This window comes from Equus caballus, chromosome 3 (genome assembly GCF_041296265.1).
Source record: "Equus caballus isolate H_3958 breed thoroughbred chromosome 3, TB-T2T, whole genome shotgun sequence".
Taxonomy (NCBI): domain Eukaryota; kingdom Metazoa; phylum Chordata; class Mammalia; order Perissodactyla; family Equidae; genus Equus; species Equus caballus.
In genome coordinates, this window is record NC_091686.1 from 6,538,340 (window position 1) to 6,548,664 (window position 10,325).

At 45.6% G+C, this 10,325-nt stretch overlaps 1 pseudogene; it reads left to right on the forward strand.

Annotated features, from left to right (window-relative positions):
• The first annotated feature begins 215 nt into the window (after positions 1-215).
• LOC100060600 (ATP synthase subunit d, mitochondrial pseudogene) lies at positions 216-8,686 on the forward strand (annotated as a pseudogene).
• The last annotated feature ends 1,639 nt before the right edge of the window (positions 8,687-10,325 follow it).

A 10,325-nucleotide genomic window follows, 5' to 3' on the forward strand; every position in this document is an offset into this window, starting at 1 on the left:
GCCCACTTTCTTCCCTCTCCTCGGCTCCAGGCTCCCCGTCTCCAGGGCTTGTGGGGAGGTCAAGCGCTGGTTCCCTGCCCTCTTTCTAAGAGATCAAAAGCTGGTTCTCTGGGTGAACAATGGCCCGGCCATCTGCGAGATGTTAACTGCATAATGGAATGTAACTCGAAGGGCTTTTAAAAACACGAGGAGAGATTTTATTGTAACTAATCGTGATGGATGGTGAGTGTGGCCACACTAGCAACATAAATCTCGATGCCAAGCCTCGGACTACAAAGCCAACTACCTCCTCAGTTCAGACAGCCTCGTCTGCAGCCACAGTCACCTCACACGGGAGAGGGCTGGGGACCTTGTCTGCACCAGGGGGGCAGGCGCCCTCCCTCGCTGGGGCCCCTGCCCAGCCAGCTCCTGGCTCCTCCGCAGCGAAGTCACTCTGGCTGCCTCTGCTCGAGGGACAGGCTGCCCGGCGGCACCCGGCTCAGGCCCGTGAGTGGACAAGGAGGCAGGCTCACTGTGGAGGACAGGGCGGGGCTGCGGAAGCTCTGACTGCTGCCCCATTTAATCAGAGAGAAGACTGAGTCGAGGGCTGGGCGAGCTCTCCACAGGAAGTTCACGTGCAACAGCTGCTCCCGCTCCTCATGCTCACTCTTAGGGCCACCTCAGCTCCCGTGAATGGGGTCAAGGCTCTTCCTTCGTAAAGTTTATCTATGGATCAGGTCAAGGTTTTCTGGTCATTGGTGAAGGAGCAGGAACACTGGACTCAGAGGCAGAAGTTCTGGACTCAAGAGACAGCTCTATCACTCTGTGACTCTGGGCAAGTCACTTAACCTCTCTGGGCCTTAGGTTTCTCATAGATAGTCTGTGGAATGTGTGTAGTAACACCTGGGCTACCTAATTAAAAAGGTTAGTATAGGAGCAAATGAAATTACTTATGCCTCAAGGCATTTTAAGATATATTATTTTTCATAGTAGAATTTATTATTAGAGTATATTATTTTTATTCAATTTGAATTTGGAAAACAACTCAAAAAGTATCCCTAGATATTTTTTTCCTAGAAAAACAAAAAAACAAAAAGAAAATGAGATAACTGGGTTGGCCTCACTTTCAAAATGGCAATATGGCCTACCTTCCCATTCCGGCCCCACCTCTGACTTTTTTTTCCCATCTCAGCATTTTGGAACCTGAGAATGAAGATGCTACATTTTTCACAGAAACACTGTGACAAATTCGTGCTTTGAAAAAATATTCCACGATGATGACTTTTCTGTGGGTCTTTACCACTGAATACTTTAGTTTATCTGCAGGACAAGGGGCCAGAGCCTGGGGCTACAGGGAGTACTGTCGGCCAGGAGGGGCACCGGGTGAACCTGCCCATCATCCGCAGTGGCTGGATTGTCCTCAGGAAGAGCCGGGCTCAAGGCCAGGCGGGCCCGGCCCGAGTGCTCCCTTGGCTGGTCCCTGCCTCCTCGTCCTGAGCCTCCCCTTCTGATATCCGTGTCCCCTTCTGTGTCCAGAGTCTTCTCAGCGTCCCTCCATGTGTGCGTTGAACGCAGGCTCTTTGTGCCTTAGACTAGTTTTCACTTCTATTTCTGCAGCCTCCAGAAGTACTGTAAAATTTGGGTTTATGGGGCTGGCCTGGTTGTGTAGTGGTCATGGTCATGTGCTCCGGGGCTCAGCCGCCCAGGGTTCACAGGTTCAGATCCTGGGCGTGGACCTAGCACTGCTTGTCAAGCACACCGTGGGCATCCCCTCCCCAACACATTGGGGTTCATTAGTTACATTCTTCTCAGTTTTCTAGGATAGGAAACCAATTGTTTCTTATTCTTAGATTTCTTCAAACATTTCTATGGAATTTTGGAAATGAGGAGAGAATTGTTGGGCTCGATTCTCCATCTTTATAGATATATATATATTTTTTTCCTTTTTCTTACCAAAGCCCCCTGGTACATCGTTGTATTTTTTTTTAAGTTGTGGGTCCTTCTAGTTGTGGCATGTGGGACGCCGCCTCAACACGGCTTGATGAACGGTGCCATGTCCGCACCCGGGATTCGAAGCGGCGAAACCCTGGGCGGCCAAAGCAGAGCATGTGAGCTCAACCACTCAGCCGCAGGCCAGCCCTCGATCCTCCATCTTAAAACCACCCTTCAGGAACCATATAATTCTTTTTGAATTTATTAAGGTCGTCCTTGGAAGCCAAAAGATAACTTTTGTAAATATTCTATGGAAAACTTAAAAGACTATGCTCTTCCTTTGTAGGGAATATAATATGTTTATATTAAATCAACGTTATTATATCATTCAAATTTTTTATATTGTTATTTAATACTTTTGAGTCCTTTTGTTTTACGATTATCTAACTAAATAGCATTTTTTTAACTCCATCTTAGAATCTCTGAATTTAATAGAATTAACTCATTTATATGGTTTGGTTTTGACAGTTAATCTGTTTATACATTATGACAGCAATGTTTGGTTTTCTATTATTCTGTTTTGTTCTTTAGTCTTATTTGATTTCCCATCCTCCCTTTTTTTTTAAAAAAAATACAGATTACGTTTAATTTCTTCCTTTTATTAAAAAAGTAATTTAGAAGGAAATACCCCATTTTTGTTCTGATAGTGGCAACCTTTACGTTTTTTAAATACATCTTTGATCATTTTCTCTGTCACTGTAAATCGGTATCTATCCAACTTTCCCATGTGTATAATGGAAAATGTCTTGAATTTGTCTTTTACCTCATTAAATTGATTTTCTGCAGTATCCAACCTGCTGTTCAGATGATGGTCTTTAATTAATCAATTGTATTTTCTCTCCATTCACTCTTCCCTTATCTCAGAGTGTTTCGTCCTCGTCCCGCTTGCTCTAGTTTCTGGATTCAATGTCCTCTTGCATATTGTTGCAAAGACAAATCAGAAATTTCCTGAAGCTGCCTATCGCTTGCAGTAAGTCTCTATGGCAAGGAGCGGTTGCCACTGCCCTTCGGGTGGCCTCTTTGCCCAGGCCTGTGGGGGCTGCTATGTGTACAGAGATCTCTCTGCCCATTCAGCAGGAGGCCGCCACTTCCGCCGTCCGCCCTCCATGCGAGGACAGTTCTGAGGGCTTTTGTCAAGGTTTCCTCCACTTACTTCCTGGGAAGGCTGCTCTGAAATGGGAAGAGGGACGGAGAACTGGTCCCCTGGGCCCTTGCCACATGTCTCCGGGTCATCCTTATGAAGAGCACTGACATTTGACTGACAAGATGGCAACAACCAATTCTTTACTAGCTCTCTGTTGCCTTGTGCAAGAAACAAAATAAAGCCATAGAACGTCACTCGGTCACTGTTGGACCTGTCCCTACACCATGGGTATTGTCTGATCTCATGCAGAAATAATAACAGGTTTCTTTCAGTGACAACTTTGATGTTTTTTCAAAAATACATCAGTAGCTGCAGCAACTCCAGTTCCTGCAGTTGACTCCTTAGCAGCAATCATGGCTGTACACAAAGATGCAGGCCGAGATGCTGAGTACATAGTCTTACCTTAACACACAACTGGAAGGAGCCCAGAGGCCCTAAAATAAAGGACTGGTTGATTGACTAAAGCTGGGTGATGCAGCCCTTAAAAATAATGCAGGAACCTACAACTAGAATATACAACTGTATACTGGGGGGCTTTGGGGAGAAGAAAGAAAAAAAAAAGAAGATTGTCAACAGATGTTAGCTCAGGTGCCAATCTTTAAAAAAAAATAAAGCAGGCATATTTAATGATACGGTAATATTTTCATTTTCATTGTTTAACAAGTAAAAAGTCACAAAACCTTGTTTGGTCTCATTTTTGTAACTAGAGTGTGTGTGTGTGTGTGTATATGTGTGTGTAAGGGGGAGAAAGACAGACAGAGAGGAGAGAGAAACAACTGAACAACACACCAATATGTTAATCTCTGGGTGAGGTAATTAAAGAGATTTCAACATTTTTATTCTTTGCGCTTTCCTGAATTTACCTGCGTTCTCTTCAATGCACACGTAGTACTTTTGTATTAAGTGAGAAAAGACATTTTAAAAACTCTGTTCATTGGAGGATTTTGGGAACTCTTGCAGATGTCATCTCCATTTCAGATGATTTTGCTGTTATCTTGCTGTTTTTCCTCTAAAAGAACAAAGTGAATAGAGCTGGATATTCTGGAAATACTGTTAATGAGAAATGATATTGGTATTCATCAATATAATTCTGTTGTACTGGAAGGTTCTGAAATAACTTCTGAGTTATCAAAAAAAGATATAATTCACTTCCTGTGTATGTGCGTTTAAATTTTGCTTATCTTCTCTGAAAGCTGGTGAGCCAATAGACATACGCCGTTCAAAAACTCATGGAACTCGAACTAGACGGTCTTCGGGGCAGTGGTGAGCTGGAGGTGGTTTGAGGGGCTCAAGGCATCTGTCCGCAGCTGTGCATGCAGTGCCGTCAAGTCAGTAGCTGGGAATCAGTTGTGGTGGGAGTATTTACACCATGGGAATGGGCAAACACTACGAATCAGGGCTTCTGCCTCCCAGAGCTGGTTATCAGAACACCATGACTTCAGGGACGATCTAAGCCATGAAGGAACTGGAGCTGGGAGAAGTGGAGTGATCTGCCCAAGGTCTCATGACAGCTTGAGGACAGAGCTGGCCTGACAGCCGGCCCAGATTCCCTCCAGCTTCCCACGGTGCCATGAGGGCTCTGTGAAAAACAGCACTTCAGTCTCGGCCGGGGCTGGAGAGCAGTGTGTTCATTTCATTTAGGAGCAGGGAAAACCTCGCTCCTAGAGTCTAAAGAAAAATGAGCAGGGTGCCCATAACCATCATTTTACTTTATGTGGATTCACAGACAGACTTAGAGTGATAACTAAAGACAATTAACCTACATGTGAAACTGAACATTGATCAGACAATTGTAAAAAAGACCACCCAGCTTAAATCCCTGTATTAGACATTACGATAGTCTTAGTATTTGTGCAATGATTTGTTAATTAAATTGCTGCTAAAACAATATTTATTTTTCCCTTTAAAATCAGCTGAATATCAATCTACGATCAATACTGTGTCGCCTGGAGGCATCCCCTGCTTCAAATTTGCTTCACAAATCTGCTGCAGGTAATTTACACCCAGTCAATAAGACATGTTTCAAAAGCCACTTTTCCCTCCCAACAGGCAACCCTGGTCTCATTTACGATTGGATAAGAACTGGCAAACTATACACACCTGAGTTAAATCTAATTTGTAATAGGATCTTTTTTTCTTTTTAAGCAGCAGTGAAAGATTTGATTTCCTCTGTTCCGTATGCAAGTAATCTTGGGCTATTTCTGGGCCAGTAACTGGAAAACATAAATTGCTTTTGTTTCCCTTTCAGGCATAATTTTTGGTGGTTGTGATTTGGGAGGAAGGGGGGATCTTCAGGGAAGTGAACATCGGAATTGCTGTCTCCAGTACACATCCACAAAACCCACGGTAATCATTTGAGAGGTGTTGTTATTATTTGGGTTTATTTTTTAAGGAAAGGAATTTTCTATTCCGAGACAAATCCTTTCCTTGTTCCTTATATTTTGGGGGAGGCAAACGCAGAGCAAGAACTGTCAAATTTTGGCTGAACCCAAGACTTACAAATTAATCCCAGGGCTTGAAATCGCAACACAGGTTGAAATCTACAATTAGTGTTAGAAACTGCAATTCACTTATTAGAAAGCCCTGTGCAGTCTGGGTCCATATTCCGCCACGGGTGATTCCATCAGTAGAAACGTTTTCGGGGAAGTGGGTCTCTTAGCTCTCTCTCCTCCATTTCATTCCGCCAGCTGCCAATTTGATTGGTTAAGTAGTTTAGACTGCACAATTCTCTCTTTTTCTTTTGGATTGATGTGTTTATTACTTTTTGTGACAGTGGCTCCCAAGGCAGATGTTCAATAAAGAAAAAAAAAAAAATCTGATACAGACCCAAGTCAAGAGAGAAGCGGTGAAGATTGCAGAAAATTGGGAAAGTTATCATAAGCATGGAGCTGTTATTGGCGATTTTGCTCCCAGCGTTTGTAGCCTTGTGTTATTTACTCTTCCGCAGACGGAAACCTAGCAGGGAATTATTGAAAGCTGAGTTTCCTGAGTTTTAAATTGCTCTGGTTTTGTGCACATCAAAGGGTGAACTAAATTGAAGCCCTGAGAAATGGGAGCTGTTCTGTCTCTCTGTCTCTCTATCTTTCTCTCTCTTTTTTCCAGAGTGAGAAGAATGGACTTAGCTTCTTGATAAGGAAGTGATGTTTATTTGGTGGCATCAGGGAGCAGAGTCAGGCTTGGGCACAACTGAACTCATCTTCAGTGTCCTTTGGGGCCCCAACTCCTCACCTCCGCCCGCCTTGAAGGCTCTGCGAGGCCCCAGTGCTCTGTTCCACGGCTCCCTCTCCTTCCTCACCCTTCTCCACTCCGTGTCTGTTCCCTGATCCCCATGAAGATTTACCTGCTGTAGACATCTGCTATTCTGCTGGGGACCAGGTGACAAATTCATGCAAATCAACTTGCTCCGAAACACTCCTTCGTTCTTTCTCCACCCTGATGTTACCAAAGCATGTGACTCAGGTACCTTCTAGAAACAGTGCCTTCAATCAGCATTTCCTCCAATGGGCTTTGAGGACCTCCAGGTTCCCAAACTTCCAGGTTTCCCATCTATGCAACTGCTTCTCAAGTCACCCCAAAGGCCATTTTCCTCAGGTTTGTACCCTTCCCTTCCCCTGCAATCTTCTTCAGCACAGCGTATGAAGCTCTTCATCTATAAAGCGACCCCACCAGGGAACAAGAGTATTGCAGCCTGGCGGTTAACAGCTTTTGGGAATATTGGACCCAAATAATATGTTTGCAGAGAGGCCCCCACTAAGGCCCGTCAGTTCACCAAAGCTCTGAGAAGGCCCGAACTAAGAAAACTCACTTAATTTTGGCTTTCGTCTGGTGTTTCCCAAATTTCTCTGGCTGATTTAATGATCATTCCACGTAGATTTATTGAATATACTACGTAGCAGACCTCATGCTCGGATCTGGGAAAATGACGTATACAAGAAAACGTAGTCTCTGTCCCTTCCCCAAACTCTTCCTTACCCCCAAGATGTTCATGTGAATCCAGTGTTCCACGGAGCACACTTTGCAAAACGTTTCCTTAAATCAAAGGCATGGCTTTCATGGTGGAATTCTGAGGCACAGTGGATATTCTGGGCGAAGACGGCCTTTCATGGCTCTGAAAATACACCATCCAGAGGGCAGCTTCCTTGGCTCGCTTGGTGTCCTCCCTGAGAGCAGATGGCGCTTGCAATGGGAGAATTTAAAGCGCTGGTGGTGCGGCTTGTAGAATGCCAGAGCTTACTTTTCTAACTGTTGTTCTCTGGCTTCTCCATAGAATCCTTCAGAAGGGATGGGAGACGAGAACCAGACTGGCAGGCTGGACAGTCATGTGCTGACATTATTGCTCACATTCTCTCTCAGGGAGCTGAGACACGCACAGCCCAGTGGGATGGATCTGGCTTCATCTGGGTGTTTATCACAGGCTGGAAAGAGGCCTTGGAAATTCAGAGCAGAGACTGGTGGTTTTGCTCCTGAGAACACACAATAATTTGAAATTCAGCTTCAGGAAAGAGGTCAAAATGCAACAAACCATGGGGGCTCTCAATGTTCCCACCATTCCTAATTGGCAGATTAAAATCACAAGTCAATCCCGTTACTTATCTTTCTGTCCAAAGAGGCTTTGTAGTTAGAGAAAGGTGATCCCTGAGAAGGTAAGTATGTGGCATGTGCACACAGATAAAATATGAAACGTGGCTACGAAATAACAAGAATGATGGTTACTCAACAATCACGCCCCTCAAAGATAATTCACACATCGTTGCCCCCTTACTGTGGAGGTTCATTGCCACAAGTCTCTGTGGAGCCCCGTCTGCTTTGAGCAGCACGTGGGGTGCTGACAGGGGCATAAGAGCTGTGTGAAGACAGACCCTCCTTGTTAATAGGAAGCTTAGTGTCTAGCCTGGGAGAGTATTATGGGCTGAATTCTGTCCTCCCAAAATTCCTGTGTAGAAGTCCTAACCCCTGGGACTCCAGAATGTGACAGTATTTGGAGGCAGGGTCTTCAAAGAGGTAACTAAGCTAGAATGAGGTCTTTAGGGTGGGCCCTAATCTAGTCTGACTGGAGTCCTTTTAAAGAAGAAATTTAGGTCAGTGAAGGATCACAAGACGGCTGGGCAAAAACTTGCTCTAAACGCCATTGACTGGGTAGCTTTTGGGGAGATCAAACCCTGAAACCAGAAGCCATTGCCAACTCCCTGAAATCCTGGAATGAGAGCCTCACCTCCAGGTTGGCTACTCTGCCTAACTCCACCCGCTATCGATGGCCATGCTACAAGGCCAGCGTGGCAGAGGCGGGCTTGGTAGATGACTTTGAGAAGAAGTTTAACGCCCCGAAGATGCCTGTGCCAGGGGATGACTGTCCAGGTGGATGCTGAAGAAAAAGAAGATGTGAAAAGCTGTGCTGAGTTTTTGTGTCTCTCCAAGGCCAGGATTGAGGAATACGAGAAGGAGCTGGAGAAGATGAAGAACACAATTCCATTTGATCAGATGACCATTGAGGACTTGAAAGAAGTCTTCCCAGAAACCAAATTAGACAAGGAGTATCCTTATTGACCTCACAAGCCAATTGGGAATTTATAACCGTGAGCTGGGGAGAAAGCTCTGGCCCTCATATTATGAACTCTGGACATTAAAAATAATTATATAGTGCTAAAAAAACACGAAATTTAGATACTAGACGTGTGCACACAGGAAAAAGACCAAGTGAGGATACGGAGAAGGCGGCCGTGTGCAAGCCCAGGAGAGAGGCCTCTGAAGAAACCAACCCTGCTGACACCTTGGCCTCAGACTTTGAGCCTCCAGAGCTGGGAGGAAATAGATCTCTACTGTGTAAGCTGCCCAGTCTGTGGGCCTTTGTCACAGCAGCCCCAGCAAACTCTACAGAGGGGAAGCTGGGTTCAGGAGCAGAAAACAATGATAATTAAATGTCAAACCATTGCTGGAGAAAGTCAATGTGTGGACCACAAGGAAAGAGAGAGAAGAAGCGGAGTGGGCTTGAGCGAATGTCAGGAGTGGGGTTGGGCTTTCCCTGACTCCCTCAAGAGCCCCCGTGCGTCTGGTGATCCCTATTCTCCGTTGAGACACACTGGCTGAGAGACCAGCCTGGGGAGCTGGAGGCAGAAGCGTGTGGGTATCACGGTTGATTTCCTGAGTGGTAACGTGGGTCGGGCTGATCCTACACTCCTGCCCTGTTATCAGATGAAAAGTGAGTTTTTGAACTTTCCAGTAGCACCACCTGTCAATATGTTCAGTTATTTGCAACCTCCACTTTTGGCTACTTTCTGCTTAGAAAGCTGGGTGCTGGTTTCCGCAGAGATGAAATGATGGGAGGGAGATGTGCAGACTCTCAGGTACTCATTTCAAAAAAAAAACTTTTAAAAATTGAGAAACTGCCACACGGCCAGATGATCAACAGAGAATCTGGAGATAAAATGGGGGTTTGGTGGGGGCTAGGAAGAAATACTCTAAACAGTGCTGGAGAATGACCATTTTTTTAAAACAAACCTCCCTTGGATGTCTGCATCATATAAATCTAATAAGACAGAGTGAAAAATATTGGATTTATTTTTACAAGTTAGCTATGACCTTCCGACCTTCTGAATGGATTCACCTCGCACGGTTCCTCTTAGGGGCCTCAGGGTGACGACTAACTCATAAAAATAAATCCAATATTTTCCCCTTAGCCATGTCATAGCCAGTGTAGGAATTCAGACGATGGGGCAAGGGAGGCGGGTTTTCATTTCGTTTGACCTCGCATTATGAGAGGTGCTGAGCCCTCAGCCCTGGCGGGGCCTCCAGCTTCCTGCCTCCCCATAACCTGTGTACAAAGGAAGGAAAACAAGGCACTCGTGCTGGGGCCAAGCCCGGGGCAGGGCACTGTGAAGACATGGTGGCCAGGCAAGGGGGCCTGGGGCACCTAGAGAGAGACACACGCTCCTGGCCTGAGGGAGAGGGGATCCCTTCCGCTTGTCTGCGGGGTGGGTGGGTGGGTTGGTAAGTGGTCTGCTGTTCCTCAGTGAGGGGGTAAATCCCTCCTTTGAAGAAGGGTCTTCTTCCCTGCGAGGGATTCAGCCTCAGAGGAGCAGTCTAGGTGGGGCCTTCATTAGGCCGGAAATGCCACCTGGATCAGAGCCTCGACCTTCGTTACTTCCAGGGACGTCGTTCATTAAACAAACACATCCTGATGACCTACTGCGTGCCAGGCATGTGATGGCACCGA